The sequence below is a fragment of the Balaenoptera acutorostrata genome, chromosome X (genome assembly GCF_949987535.1).
Source record: "Balaenoptera acutorostrata chromosome X, mBalAcu1.1, whole genome shotgun sequence".
Lineage (NCBI taxonomy): Eukaryota > Metazoa > Chordata > Mammalia > Artiodactyla > Balaenopteridae > Balaenoptera > Balaenoptera acutorostrata.
Genome location: NC_080085.1, coordinates 128,492,604 through 128,507,287, shown reverse-complemented (window position 1 = coordinate 128,507,287; position 14,684 = coordinate 128,492,604).

The window sequence follows — 14,684 nt, the reverse complement described above, 5'->3', positions numbered from 1 at the left end:
CTCTGACACCAAATACAGGGGAAAGTCGGGGAATTGAGATGGTTATTAAATCTGACCTTGATCAGATTTTTATTATGTCAGAAAAAAATGGTTCTTCAGAGAGAGAGAGTTGTCATGGGATTAGAGTCCATCTACAGCGAGACGTTTCCATGGCAACAAATCAAACACCATTTCCTCTGACTCCAGTCTCCTGCTTCAGAAGTATGAACTTAGCATTGAATAATTAGAGTCAGACACAGCAATGTTGTGTAAAGACAAAAAACAGAAGAATCAATCTGGAGGCAGTGAATTATTTTAAAATGGCAATTAACCCCATTACTATGACTGTCTGCAGCTCACGCTGGCCGTGACAGGTCCCACGTAGATATTTGGTTTTACAAATTGAAAGCATAATTTTTTTGTCACACACAACCTTTAAAAAAAAGCCAAAGCCGAACCATAATTCTACGCAAATTAATGAAGTCTGAATGTTATGGCGAAGGCCGTAATAGAAATTCAGAGCTGCGTCTGAGTCTGCAGTTGGTAGTAGCGTGTGGTACCCTACTTGAATTCTCCTCATGTTTGAGGGATCTGAAAACATACTTGATACCGCTGCGTGGTTAGTGTCTCCGATGTCACACCCCTAAAACCTTGGTGGAAAGTTAAACCGGTGCACACAAAGCCACTTAGAACTTAGGGAGATAGCTACGCCTTTTAGCTTCTTGGTCGGCTTGCGGTATCGTGATCTAATTGCATTAAGGGCGTATTGTTCTTCCAAAGAAAATGTATCTCGGGAGCTAATCTGGTAGATGGCATCTGAGGTTCACTGCCGGGCTGCGTTTTTCCCCAGATGTTTTCCATTTCTTCCGGAAATGTTTCCTACCCACAGGGAGAGAAGAGAATCCGAGATCTGCATCCGAGCCAGGATGCAAGTTGTAATGAGTGAATTCATCAACACAGCGCATCGATTCCAACCCAGTCTGTTTCTATAAAGGGTATCGGGACTGGGGACTCTGGATGCTCCTTGAACACACTTTGATTCATTCCTAAAACTTTTTCATCCCATTTATAGGTCGCACCCAACTCGCTGTCAGGGACCAAGCCCCCACCCCTGCCGCCCCGAGCAGCACCCCACCTCCATAACCCTTATGTTGCTTCTTAGCTGTGTGTAGGGGAGGGAAATTTTTCTGTAGATTATTTTTACATCCAGAGGAAAGGTTTTGTATACTCAGACATTTAGAAAACCACCAACTCAGAGGAATGGGAAAAGGCCTTGCTGGGAAACTGGGTGGGGGGGTCTCGATTCAAAGGCAAAACTCAGCCTGTCTTAATGCAAAGTTTCTTGCATTTTCCTTGTTTTTCTCTATTTATTTCCAGGATGCCTTTGTCCTTACCTCTTTATTGTGCAAACTCGTGCTGCTTGCTATGGGCTGGGAATGATGGAAGAGCCCTGGAAACTTACTTCCAAGGATAGGAATCTAGGGGCGAATCCAGGAGCCTGCCCATTCATTCATTTTTTCCATTCTCTCACTTATTTATTCATTCGATAAATGCATAGGAAGCATACATAGATAGGAAGCACCCCAAGGTGTTAATCCAGAGAAGACCATGAGTCATGGAGCCCTGCCCCCATTGGAGGGTGATGCAGACTCATTCTCATGAGAATTCCCTCCCTCCCTGTCTTCTTGGGTGGAATTGCTGGGCTGGCTTGTCAGTGAGATTAGATAGGAGATGATATGGGAGAGGCATTTCACAATTTACATGGCTATGAAGACTGGTCCCTCATCCTCCAAAGGGGAAAAGAGCCCTGGCCTAGTAATTCCCCAGGGTGGTCTATGCAGAGCCAGATGGCTACTGTTAGTCGATAATTGGACAGATAGTAGCACAAAAGAGCACACACACCAGTTCAAACCCTGTCTCTATCTCTCACTAGCTGTGTGAGCCGGGGCAAGTTGCTTCACTTCTCTGAGCTTCAGTTGCCACAGTTGTAAAATGGTGTTAATATCTGACTCACTGGGTTGTTGACAAGAGCATAGGAGATAAAATATAAAGGTACCCAGCGTGGGACCTGCCATACAGCTCAACACATGCCAACAGAATGCCAGCCAATGAATTGGTTGTCAATTGCATTTTCTGGTTAGACCTTAAAATAAGGATGACTGTGGGGAATTTCTAATGATGAATCTAGGAGAGGTATTATTTAAAAGCCAATGTAGAGTGGGCAGCTTATAAAAATGCACTGTGCTAGCATGACATCTCGGTTCTCTAGAACATTTTGTGGCTGACAAAGTTAAGATAAACATTATTCCCACATTCCCCTTTCAGTTCACTCTATTGCCTGAAATCTCTTACATGCAAATTGGTAGATACTTTCAAAAATGGAACATCGACTCACTTAGGTGCTTGACCCCAGGCATTTGAAGGGCCTCCTGATTTCTTTATTCCAGGACAACGTAAAAGCCATCTCTGTTAATGGTGCAATAGTTACTCTAGGTCTATTGTAATGCCTTTAATAATAGTTGACAGTTAGAAAGGTGACAAATGCAAGTGTCCCCAGACAAATTGTGTGTTGCGGGTCTTGCCGAGGGAACATTTACAGGGCTTTGCCTTTTCATCAGATGGCTCACTGACAAGCATCTTGGCACGGGGGTCAGTGACTCCCTCAGAGAAGAGGACGTGCCTCTGGAGAGCATGCTATTCCCTTGGGACTACCGAGAGCCCCTTGTCCTGGGTGACAGGCAGCTCTGGTCCTCTGCCGTGCCCTGGCTCTCAGCTGGGACACCGTCCTCCACGGACCCTTCCTCACTCACCTTTTAGGGTCCTAAACTCAGCTCCGCCGCCACCTGTGCAGTATCCAATCAAGAAGGAGAAAATGGCAAACGCCCCCCCCAGCCCAGCAGCTGGAGTAGTTCTAGCCAAGTCCATGCGTCGGTGCACGTGGCTGCATTCACAAGTCACTCTTACAGCCTGCACGTCGTAGTCTGGACTTGATGTCTGTTGCCTAGTCCGCCTCCCAGCCGAGCAGAAGTAGCCATGAGCTGTGGGGTGACACGTTTCCAAGGGCAGGCTGCCAAAAAGTAGGAACTGACACCTGACAGGGTAGGTGGGGACTCACAACTTGCACGAAGTTTGTACTTCAGTACAACACTGGAAATGCCGCACACACACACACACACACACACACACACCCCACCAGGAGCCCCTTCTTTAGAGTAAGGTGACATCTCGAGGAGGCCCCTGTAGACAATACCCAGAGCCCACATGGCGGGGTGATACCTGCTACCACCTGCCTAGCAAGACCAGCAAGCTGGCATGCTGGACGGAAGGGAACGGGTAGAGAGAACACTGGACTTGGCCATCGCCATGAGCACGGATTTCTTATAAGATGCTGGAAACTGGGGATCGAGTTCCATCCAGGTCTGTCTCTAACTCGCTATGTGAACATGGGTAAATCCCTTCTCTTTGGGCCACAGGTTCTCCCTCAGAAAGCCACTGGGGTTTGTATGACCTCACTGCTCATTGCTGACCTCTGGCCTCTGACTACAGCTGCTGCTATAGGTTGTATCGTGTCCCCGTCACTTCGTATGTTGGAGTCCTAACCCCCCATATCCCAGAAAGTGACCTTATTTGGAATTAGAGTCTTCGTAGTTGTGATCAAGTTTAGATGAAGTCATCAGGGTGGTCTCTAAGCCAGTATGACTGGTGACCTCACAAGAAGGGGAATTCAGAAATGGAGACAGGCTTGCAAGTCGGAAGAATGCCACGTGAAGATGAAGGCAGAGTCCAGGATGACCCCTGCTGACACCTTGATTTTAGACTTCTGGCATCCAGAACCGAGACTATTCCTGTCATAGGTGGATCGCTAGGTCGCCCACTAGCCTAAACAAATCAGGACTCCTGGTTGGGGGCGTTCCAGAGTATCGGGCCGCAAACCTCCAGCTTTGCTCAGTCATCAGAGGCCTCCGTGGGCCCTTTTCCCAGCCTGCAGGGATGGGGTTTGTGGGGCGTGGGGCTGAAAAGCAGGCCCAGGAAAGAGTGTGATGAGGCAGGCTGCTCCCCGCTCCACCCACCCCACCAGAAGAGCCAACTGGAAAGATGACCTCATCAAATAAAAGAGAAAAACGATCCCTCCATTTCTCTTAAACGGGTGTTTATATGATTTGGGGTAACGAGAGCAATAATGATTATATTGCTCAAATAATAAAAATCGAGGCGCGTCGTGCATCTGAGCTGACCATATGGGAAGCATCAGGCCTGGCAGCAGGGCCAGCGGACGGAGAGCTGCCATGTGGCGAGCACAGCCAGGGCGGAGGAAGGTCCTCCTCCTCCTCAGGGACCACCCTGGCTCTGCCCTCTCTTGGGAGACCTCACGACTTATGTCTTCTTCAAGCAAACAAAACCAGACAGAGCCTCTGGATGACCATATCCCAACGCACACCCATCTGGGCACAATCCCGGGACGGCCTTCAGAGTCTGGGATGACGGTGGGGAAGGGAAAGCCAAGGGTGCAGGAAGCCATGGTCAGCAGCTGGCCTTGTCGTCGGGCCAAGCCTCCAACAGGACCCGTTCTTATCTGATCCTTTCCCAGCTTCTAGGGACTCCGGGCAGCCCAGCCAGAGAGCCTGCTGAGGATGGGGGTGGTGCTTTCTGACAGGACCGCCCCCTGCCCTTCTCACTGCTTTCCATCAGATCTAACTTGTCTACAGGGTCACAAGTGACATTTCCTCAGGAAGCCATTCCTGGCGCCTCCCCACCCCGTCTAAATTAATTTCACCCTGTATTTTTTGGAACTCTCTTGAAGAACTCCGCAAGTCCTTTTGGACATTAGAAACTGCGCTGTGGGCCCATCTCTTCGCTAGAATGTGAGTGGCCTGGGGACAAACATCCTGCCTCCTGTCTCCGGAGCTCTCCAGGGGCTGAGTTGTATTTTTTGAGCTTGGTAACCCCATCCCAGGCTCACCGAGGTGGGCTGAGGTGCGGTCCTTGCTGGCCTTACACTTCGTGCCCCACTGCCTGGCATGAAGGCACACGCTCTCCAGTGGGCGTGTAGTGGAGCCCAAGTTCTCTTGAGCTGGGCCAGCCCTCTGCGAGTTGCCTTCCTGGAGAATGGTTACTGGAACTGCACCCTAGTTCCTGGGTGGGCAACAGGCTATCACGTGGCCTGTACCGTCCTCTCTCCTGTATAAATTGGATAATAGCACAGGCCCATTCTAAAGTTCTCAGCTTGGAGTGGCTGGTCCAGAAAGGGGATGTCCCTGGGCCCTCTTATGCCTAGGGATCTCAGCAAGGTCCAAGATGCTATCTGATCCAATAAATTAATAGAACTCTAGTTTTAGAAGAACCTCAGACAGCAAGCAGTCTTACCGCTTCAGTTTAGAAGTAAGGGAACAGAGAGAGGGGAAATGACTTGCCCAGGGTCACAGAGCAAAGCCATGGTAGCAGTAGGAAGAAAAGCCAGGTCCCCTGACTCCATGCCTGCTGCTTGTTCGGTGCATCCTGCCGCCTGTTTCCTGATCGCTCAGCCAGCCAGCTGTGGCCAGGGAGGCCTGTGCGCTGGTGGTTGGTGTGCCCGGGAAAAGGGCTTGGCAATTTCTGCATTCCGCGTGTATAATTTTTAGAAAGCCATTTATCATGATTTGTACTTGATTAATGTAGAATGCCCTTTCAATATGTGAAGTGAAATTGCTATAAATAATTCACTAGATTCTCCATTTGACTGAGTATGTAAATTGTTAAAGGAGAGATTCCAGAGCAGAACGGCAAAATCCTCCTGGTCGAACTTCTCTGAATGATGGTTGTCAGTGTTGATGAGAGTTTGGTAAGAATGGTCCACGGATTGTGCAAATTGGAACAACCCCCTTGGGGTTGCTTTGCGTGTCATTCGCTGACAGACAGGCTCACTCGTCCCCTTCTTCATTTTTTCACCCACGACGCATATGCTAAGCTCTGAGTCTAGGCCGGGCCACCCTCTCCTTTGAAATCCTGCTTCCCCTCAGCCAGGCTATGGAGTGGGATTTGGTCGCAGTTCCCTGGAAATCATCCCGGGGAAGGACAAAGTTCTCTACTCAAAAGTGGCCACGGCAGCATTATTTGTAAAAATGGTATATGGAAGTTACCTGCATAGGGCTGCCAGAATCACTCAGGGCCCATCACTGATGCAGCAATTAAAACAGCGGACTGTGAAGACAATTTAGAAACATGTAAATGCTTATGATCAGTGGAAAAAAAAATGCCTTCTCCAAAGCAGGACTGTCTAGACAGCATTCTATCCATGTAAAACTGAGTGCTGTGAACAGGGGCTGGAAAGGGGTTACTCAAAATGGAAGTGATGGTTTTGTTGTGGAGGGAGTGGTCTTGATTCCTTCTATGTTCCTAACTCCATGTGATGTCACTTGATTGATTTTATTTATTCACTTAAAGGGAAACAAAGCCCGCTGTCTGCAGTCAGGGCGATGTGCTGCAGTTCTGCTCTGCTGCCAGCAGATGGAGATGGCCTGCTTTCTGTTTTCTGGCAGTCACGCTATCAGCAGAAAAGGCTTGGTTTCAGCCTGAAGCTCCTGCAGATTCTCTGCATTTTTATTCGAATATCTAACCACGACTGCTCCAGCACCCGGTGAGCCCTGGAAGTTATTTCTGATCCTGTTCTTTGGTTTCCAGGGAGCAGATCAGGTTTTATAGGGTCTGAAGCTTATATAATTTGGGGGACCTCTTTGAGAAAAATAATTCAAAATCATAAATACAAAATCAACTGCAGAGCCTTGGAAGGCGGTCCGTGCAAATTAGGACCAATTTGCTGAATCTTCATTAGCTTCCCAATCAATGTACGGAAGATTGCTGCTTTTCCCTGGTCCGTCTGGCCTGGGGAGTGAGGGCACTGCCTAAGGGAGACTACGAGCTCCTTGAGAGGGAGACCATGTCTTCATTCCCATCAGGCATTGGTAAAAGGTCATTGTCTTTCTTCTTATCAGTATGACACGTAGTGGCTGGTAGATACTCACTGACTGGAGGTTATATGAAAAGAAGCAGAAACAGGGCCTGGGAGGAAGTCTGGAACTCAAACCCACTTTGGGGGAATGGGAAGCTTGCAAACGATGCCGCGTTATTCCGTTTTTCTGAGGACATGAGCTGGCTGGATGGCAATGGCCAGAAGGGCTGCTCTGTGGGCTGGATCTCTTCCTTCCTACCCATCAACTACCTGGTCCAACTCATGTCTGAGTCCCAGAAAGTCTGGATTATGCACTCTTATTTAGGTATAGTTTAACAGCTGGAAGACCCCTTCAGTGTGAAATAGGTAAAGGAAGTGTTTTTTTTTCAATTCTCCTATAGGCAGATAGTTATATCTGTGATTCACCTTGATTTCCCTGTCTCATTTCCTTCCTGTATTTTATATACAAGTAGATCCCAATCTTCCATAATACAAGGATTCCAGTGGATGGCTACTTTGTTCTTACTTTTCTGACCATAGCAATTGTCAATCCCTTGTTATAGCCATGACACCTTCTTCTGGCATCATATCACTGCTTATTCTGGTCTATGATGAGTCAACCAGCACTGGTATCTGGTCCTTATAATTTTTATAACTCATCCCTAGGGATAACTACACACTGAATAGGCTTCCCCGTTGTCTTGCCTTCCTCACTGTATTATTTTGGTTAGGCTAGGCTGCAGTAATAAATAAACTCACACATCTCATGGCTGAACACAGTAGAAGTTTATTTCTTGCTCGTGTAATAATCCAGGATGGTCCCAGATTGGCAGGGAGCTCTGTTCCACATAGTCATTAAGGGGCCCAGGCTGAAGGAAGCTCTGCCTTCTTTAGCATATGGTTTTCAGTGTCACCTGGGTTATCTCCAACTTAATCAGACAGAAGGAGGAAGGCATAGAAGAGTGGATGTTGGGGGGTTTTAATAGGTAAAGCTTATAATTGGCATACCTTGCTTCTGCTTAAATTCCATTGGCTAAATCTCGATCACATGGCCACATATAATTGCAAGAGATGCTGCGAAATGTAGTCTTCTTGTGTATTTAAGAAGAGGAAATAGATTCTGATGAACAGTCTCTGCCACACCACATACAGCAGGGGTCCCCAAACCCTGGGCCATGGACCGGTACCTGTCCGTGGCCTGTTAGGAACTGGGCTGCACAGCAGGAGGTGAGCAGCGGGCAAGCGGCGAGCAAGCAAAGCTTCATCTGCCGCTCCCCATCCATCCCCATAGGTCGCATTACCGCCTGGACCATACCCCCCCCCCCAAAACCCTGCCGTCCGTGGAAAAATTGTCCTCCACAAAACCAGTCCCTGGTGCCAACCCCAAAAAGGTTGGGGACCATTGATGTACAGCACAGCAGATATAAGTTGAGCAGTCTAGATTCCTTCCAGGCATTAATTTTAAGATATTGGAGTAAAAAGGTCTTTGCTAGTCTCTGAAGCCAAATTGGAAAAAAAAAAAAAAAAGAATGAGAAACAAAAATGAAAACTCTCTTTTTGTTGGAATGAAAACACCTATAATCATGAACCGCAAAAATAAGATGGGATGTCATGTGCTGTGAACATCGGATTGAAGTGACGTGGATGCCAATAGAGGATAAATGCTTTTCCAGATCTTGGGGAGATCTGGCAGAGCAGAAAATTCTCCAAAGTAGGTAGTCTACTCTGAGGGCAAATGCAACAGCCCTTTACTTGGAACAATAAGATCTGGGTGCATGTTTGGCTGCAGGAGCCTCCTGAACCTTCTTGGCAGAGAAGGTAGGAATGAGTGAGAAAACCCACAGTCCATCTTTGTAAATGTGCAGTGTGTGGAGGAAAACTTGGCGGGTGTTAAGCAACTTACTGGCAGCCATTTTTTTTTTGGTGAGCTAAAATCAAAGAAAAGTTAAACCACCACTTGGTCACTTGCTGTCTGTCACACACAAAACACATCCACAAAACCCAGCCCCCCCATCTTCTCCCACAAGACCATGAGTCATAAAGGACTTTACTGGGAATCAGGGGATTTTCTGCTAACCCAGACGTTGCCCTGGCCCCTCCTCCACACTATTCCTTTCAAATATCTGGTCTAAGGAGAGTTCTGCTCACTCAAGGGTGACTAATAATGAAAAAGGAACCAGGAGATTGGTACAAAAATATCACAAAATGGTGGACAAAAAGGCAAACTAAGCCTACATAGTATGAGCATTTTGATGTGGAGCTGATGCAAGTCATGAATAAATATTTGTCTAAGAACTCAGATAACTTAATAAAAAGTCTTTTGTGAATTAAAAGGTCAATGCAGAGGTGTAAGGAATCAAGAAAGGCAGCAGAAGGAGATTAAAATTGAGCTGGCTGTGTCTAGGTCACAAAGTGGAAAAGAAAACTAAAATCAAAACAAATTATGGCTACCTTGCGAATAGTAGTAACTGATGACATAGTATCATCATACTGTTAGCTAACGTAGTAGTGAACACTGATGACAACAGGTTGTGGATGGCAGCCTTGAGACAATTGAGCAAAATGAAATGGAAAATTTTAAAAGTGCTTAGAGAAAAATTGTAGATATGGAAGACAGGCAAAGGAAAAGCAACATAAGCATAAATGGTTTCTTCTTGAAGAAAAAAAGTAAAAAAATTAGAAAATTTTCAAAGATGTAATTTTTAAATCTTTCCTGATATTAAAGAAGATTTGCATCTAAAGAGTGACAGGAGGGACTTCCCTGGTGGCGCAGTGGTTAAGAATCTGCCTGCCAATGCAGGGAACACTGGTTCGATCCCTGGTCCGGGAGGATCCCACGTGCCTTGGAGCAAATAAGCCCATGTACCACAACTCCTGAGCCTGTGCTCTAGAGCCTGTGAGCCACAACTACTGAGCCCACGTGCCACAACTGCTGAAGCCCATGTGCCTCGAGCCTGTGCTCCGCAACAAAGAGAAGCCCCCGCTCACCGCAACTAAAGAAAGCCCACGAGCAGCAACAAAGACCTAATGCAGCCAAGAATAAATAAATAAATTAATTAATTTTAAAAAAAGTGACAGGACACAGTATGTCTTAAGGGGAAAAAAAGAAAGATTAGTACAGAACCATAGTCTAGTAAAATTGCCTGAATTAAAAGATAAAGGAAAAAAATCCTACGGGCACCCAGGTAAAAATGATTGAATTACCTATAATAATAAAATAAAAATATATAAGTTGGCTTCAGACTTATCCCTATTGAACATTAGAAGACAGTGAAGGAATGCTTACAAATTTTTCAGCAAAAGACAATATGACCCAATAACTTTTACCTAGCTAAATTGCCTTTCAATTATACTGGCAACAGGCAAATATTTCCAAATATGCAAGAACTCAGGCGTATAGTTCTCATGAACACTTTTTTTGAAGAAACTACTAGAAGATGAACTTAAACCAAAAAAAACGATGGGGGAAGCCTGTGGCAAAAATAAATGTAAAACTGTGGATAAAGGTGAAAACAATTATGGAAATTACCATTAAAGACAAAACATAAATGTAGCCAAACATGATAATGGAGAAATACTAAGATAACCAACAAAAGTTAGGGAGTATAAGGGGAGAGAAAGTGAGATTGTGTATATAAGTTAGCTTTCTTATTTTTCATAGTAGAGGTCAAAAAATATTTTTAAGGGTGGCAATTAAAGTTTAAAAGGTATAAATATATTTAAATGTATAAAGTTAACCACTAAAAGAACTAGAAGAACTAAGATGAACAGCATACCCTACAAAATTGAGATGGAGGGGAGGGGAAGTTAGAAGTAAGGGTATATTCATTTAGTTTATTACTGTTATTGAAGAGTAAATAGATACTAGCTAAATAAATAGAGAATTACATACAATATATAAAATTATTCTTACAAAGACTTTCATTAGAATTAAAAAGAGACTATACACCTTTGAAAGTAACAGAAGGAAACACCATACTAAACAAAGCAGAAATTCAAAGTTTTAAACGTTGTAACACTTATAGTAAACATATCTACCATAATAATACACAGGAAAAGTGATTCTCATATTGAATTGACAAAGCAAAACCCAATTAAATACTAACTATATGATACTTATCTAAATGGAATGACTCAGAAAAATCAAAAGCAAAAAATAGGCAAAGACATATAAGGCAAATGAAAATAAAAGGAAAGCAGACATCTGAAAATTACTATTAGACAAGTATTAGACAAGGTTGAATTCAAGGAAAAATGAGACAAAGAAGGGCAGAGTACAATACATAATGAAAGTCTAAGAGCAGTGAATATCTATGCATTAAGTAACATGTCATCAAAACTTATAAAACAAAATGTAGAGGAATGCAAAGAGAATTAGAAACACATGCAGGGTAGGAGTTTTAAATTTAGCTCCATTATTCCATGGCAAATAAGTAATTGTAGAGGACTTAACCAAATTAATAAGGTATATTATTAAACTCAGGTTTTAAATCTTCCTTATTAATACCTAATCCATAAGGTAGATTGGTTCTATATTCTGAAATTAGAAAATATGTCTTCTTTACAAGGGCCCTTGGAATAATCACAAAAACTGATTGTATATTTAGAGTACAGAGGAAGCACTGATACCAAAAAAGATGCTAGATTGTCTCTTGCCTACTTGGCATCACCCTCATCCCTTGGAGAAAAAAGGGACTACATTTCTCAGAATCACCTGCCCTGGAAGTGTTCTGGGGTCGACTTGGCCAAGTGAGACTCTCATGAGATTTAGGAGACCGAAGGGAAGCAGAGATCATTTGTCTCTGGATATAGTGCAATCAGACATAGGGACAAATGAGAGATTCATGATGGCTACTTATTGATAGCTTGAGAACCACCACTTTGTTGCTGCAGAGTGGAAGCTTTCTCAGAGCTTCTTGAGAATTTCAACAGCTTCCAAGTAAGAATTCGAGGAGCCCTCACTTCCATGCTTCAGACTTGGATCTTCAGTGTCTGCTTCCTGGACCTTCCAACTGCAACTTTTACTGCTGACCTGCACTACTAGCTTTCCCCAAATTTAAATAAGCCCAGATTTCTATATTAATTCAAATAATTCAAATTAATCTTTAGTCAAATTTATCAGTCTTTTGCATAAGGGATAGTTGTTGGCCTACCCAAAATTAGTTTTTGCTTCATCCAGTAATAGGCCCTAATTTTCATTTGGAGTCCACTCTTACCCCCTTGCAGTATTACTGCAATAATAATTCATGTAATCTAAATAATTCAAATAATTCCAAATTAAAACAAGCCCAGATTTCTAAAGTAATACTTCTAGGATACTTAAGTGGCTCTGTTTTTCTGAGTGAACCTAGATTGATAAACAAAAAAGAAAATTAAAGCCAGTTTCTCATGTGAATATAGAAGTAAAAATTCTAAATAAAATACTAGCAAATAGAATTATTAATATTTGCACATGTTATACCTGGAAAACCTAAGAAAAACACTGCAAAACTATTAAAAAGTAAAAGCACTTAGTAACATAGCTGGGTATAAAATTAATATACAAATATTAATAGTTTTCCTTTATTCAAACAACAACCAGATTGAAAATATAGAGCAGAGGTCAGCAAACTTTCTTCTGTAAAAGGCCAGGTAGTAAATATTTTTGGCTTTGCAGGCCATATGGTCTCTGTCATGACTACTCAGTTCCGCCACTGTAGTGCAAAAGCAGCCGCAGACAACATGCAAGTGAATGGGTATGGCTATTTAAACTTTGTTATAAAACTTTATTTGCAAAATCAGCCAGTGGCTGGATCTAGCCTGCAGGCCATAGTTTGCCTATCCCTGATATAGAACAAAGGGAAAAAAAGGCCACATTTAAAATCGTCCAAAAAGGGATATTAAAAAAACAAGAATAAACTTAATAAGAAATATGCAATATTTATATGAGGGTAACTGAGGGACATAGCAGAAGATTGTAACATATGGGAAGACACATCTTGGTATTGGATAGAATGACTCAATAATACAAAGATGTCAAATCACCCTACATTAACATATAGGTTCAGTGCAACTTTTGATACATAAAATCAATTTAAATAAACAATACCTTTACTATTTAATGTTGTTTTAGGAAAAACTAGACACAGCAAAAAGTAATATGAAAAAAGAGGTCTCTGCCAAAAAGCAAAACCAAAAGTACAAAGACACTGGAAAAAAAAAATCAGATTGGCTGAGTGCCAACTGGCACCAGCAAGGTAGAATTGAAAGGCAACATCTAGGTCCTTACAGACCCATAGAAATGGAATGCATTTTCACGCACTCGGAGGAAAAACAGTTCTGTTAGGTTTATCATCAAACACTGATCAGGTACTTAAAAGGTCATGTAAGACACTAAATCACTGCCCAAATTAAAACGACGTAATAGAACCAGAAACATCAGCCTAAGATGGTCTTGGAAGAGGAGACACTGTAAGTTCAGCCTAGGAAGGTAAAAATAATAATAATAGCTCAATAGCACTTTTTAAGCACTTGTTGCAGGCCCTCGGTGGTTTAGATATAACTCAATACCTCATAATAACTCTATGCAGTAGCTACTGTTATTATACACTGGGTGGGAATGTAGTGGGAGTGAGTAAAATAGTTAAAGGAAAGACATATATACATATACACATATATATGTCAAGTTCAACGTGAGGGCTTGAGAACTTCTTGGGTACTGCTGACTTGTTCCTTCTCCCTCTGATTTGGCTCTAGATAATGTAGATATTAGATCATGAAGTTGCCTATCTCTACTGTTCATATATGAAGGAGGTATAGAGTAGAGAAAGGCAGGATCTCAGTCCCCCAGGCCCCCTGCAAGCAGCTGGGTGCAGGGTAATTTAGGCAGCCTGCTGTAGAGTTGGATCTCTGGTTCAGAGGAGGACATGCAACCAAAGGCAACAGCTGAACCCTGGCAGCAGCTGAGGTCTGATGCCTGTCTCAATCCAGTCTCTGTTGTGGGGAAAGCAGGTGCTAGGGAATGCCGTGATTGGCATGTCCAGGTCTGATTATTTCCAGCAAGCTTCAGGCTTCTAAGCCATGCATACTGCAAGAGTGGGGAGGGGTGGATCCCAAATGAAAATTGTGGCCTATTACTGGATGAAGCAAAAATTAATGTTGGTTAGGCTAGCAAAAACTATCCATTATGCAAAAGATTGACAAACTTGCCTAAGTAAATATTAACAAGTTTTACATGGAAAAATGTAAGCAAAGCTGAAACATAAATGACAAATGGGAATACTAAATTCTAAAGTATATGGCTGATGAACAAGTAATTTCATTAATATATAAAGAGTGCCTGAAAATCAACAAGATAAACCTGTCCTGCTGCTAAAACCCCCCAGTCACTTCCCATCTCACTCAGAGTCAGAGTCAAAGTCCTTACAGTAAACTGCAAGCCTACATGATCTGATAAAGCCTTCCATATCCACCGTATTTACAACAGAAACCCTCCCACCCCACACTGCCTACCTTTCTTACCCTGCTTTATTTCTCTCCATGGTTCTTATCATCATCAGACTGTGTTGCTAAGTCTTTGTTTGTTGTCTGTTTCCTCCCACTAGATGTCACTGCTGTGTCCTCAGTGCCTAGAACTGTGCTTGGCACACAATAGGAACTCAATGAATATTTATTGAATGAAAGGATGTGAACGAACTGTTCATAGAAATAGAAATGCAGATGAATTTTACTTTTAACTGTGTATATAGAGCTGTTTCATTGTTTCTAATGGTGCCATGGATTTCCACTGGATGGATGTGCT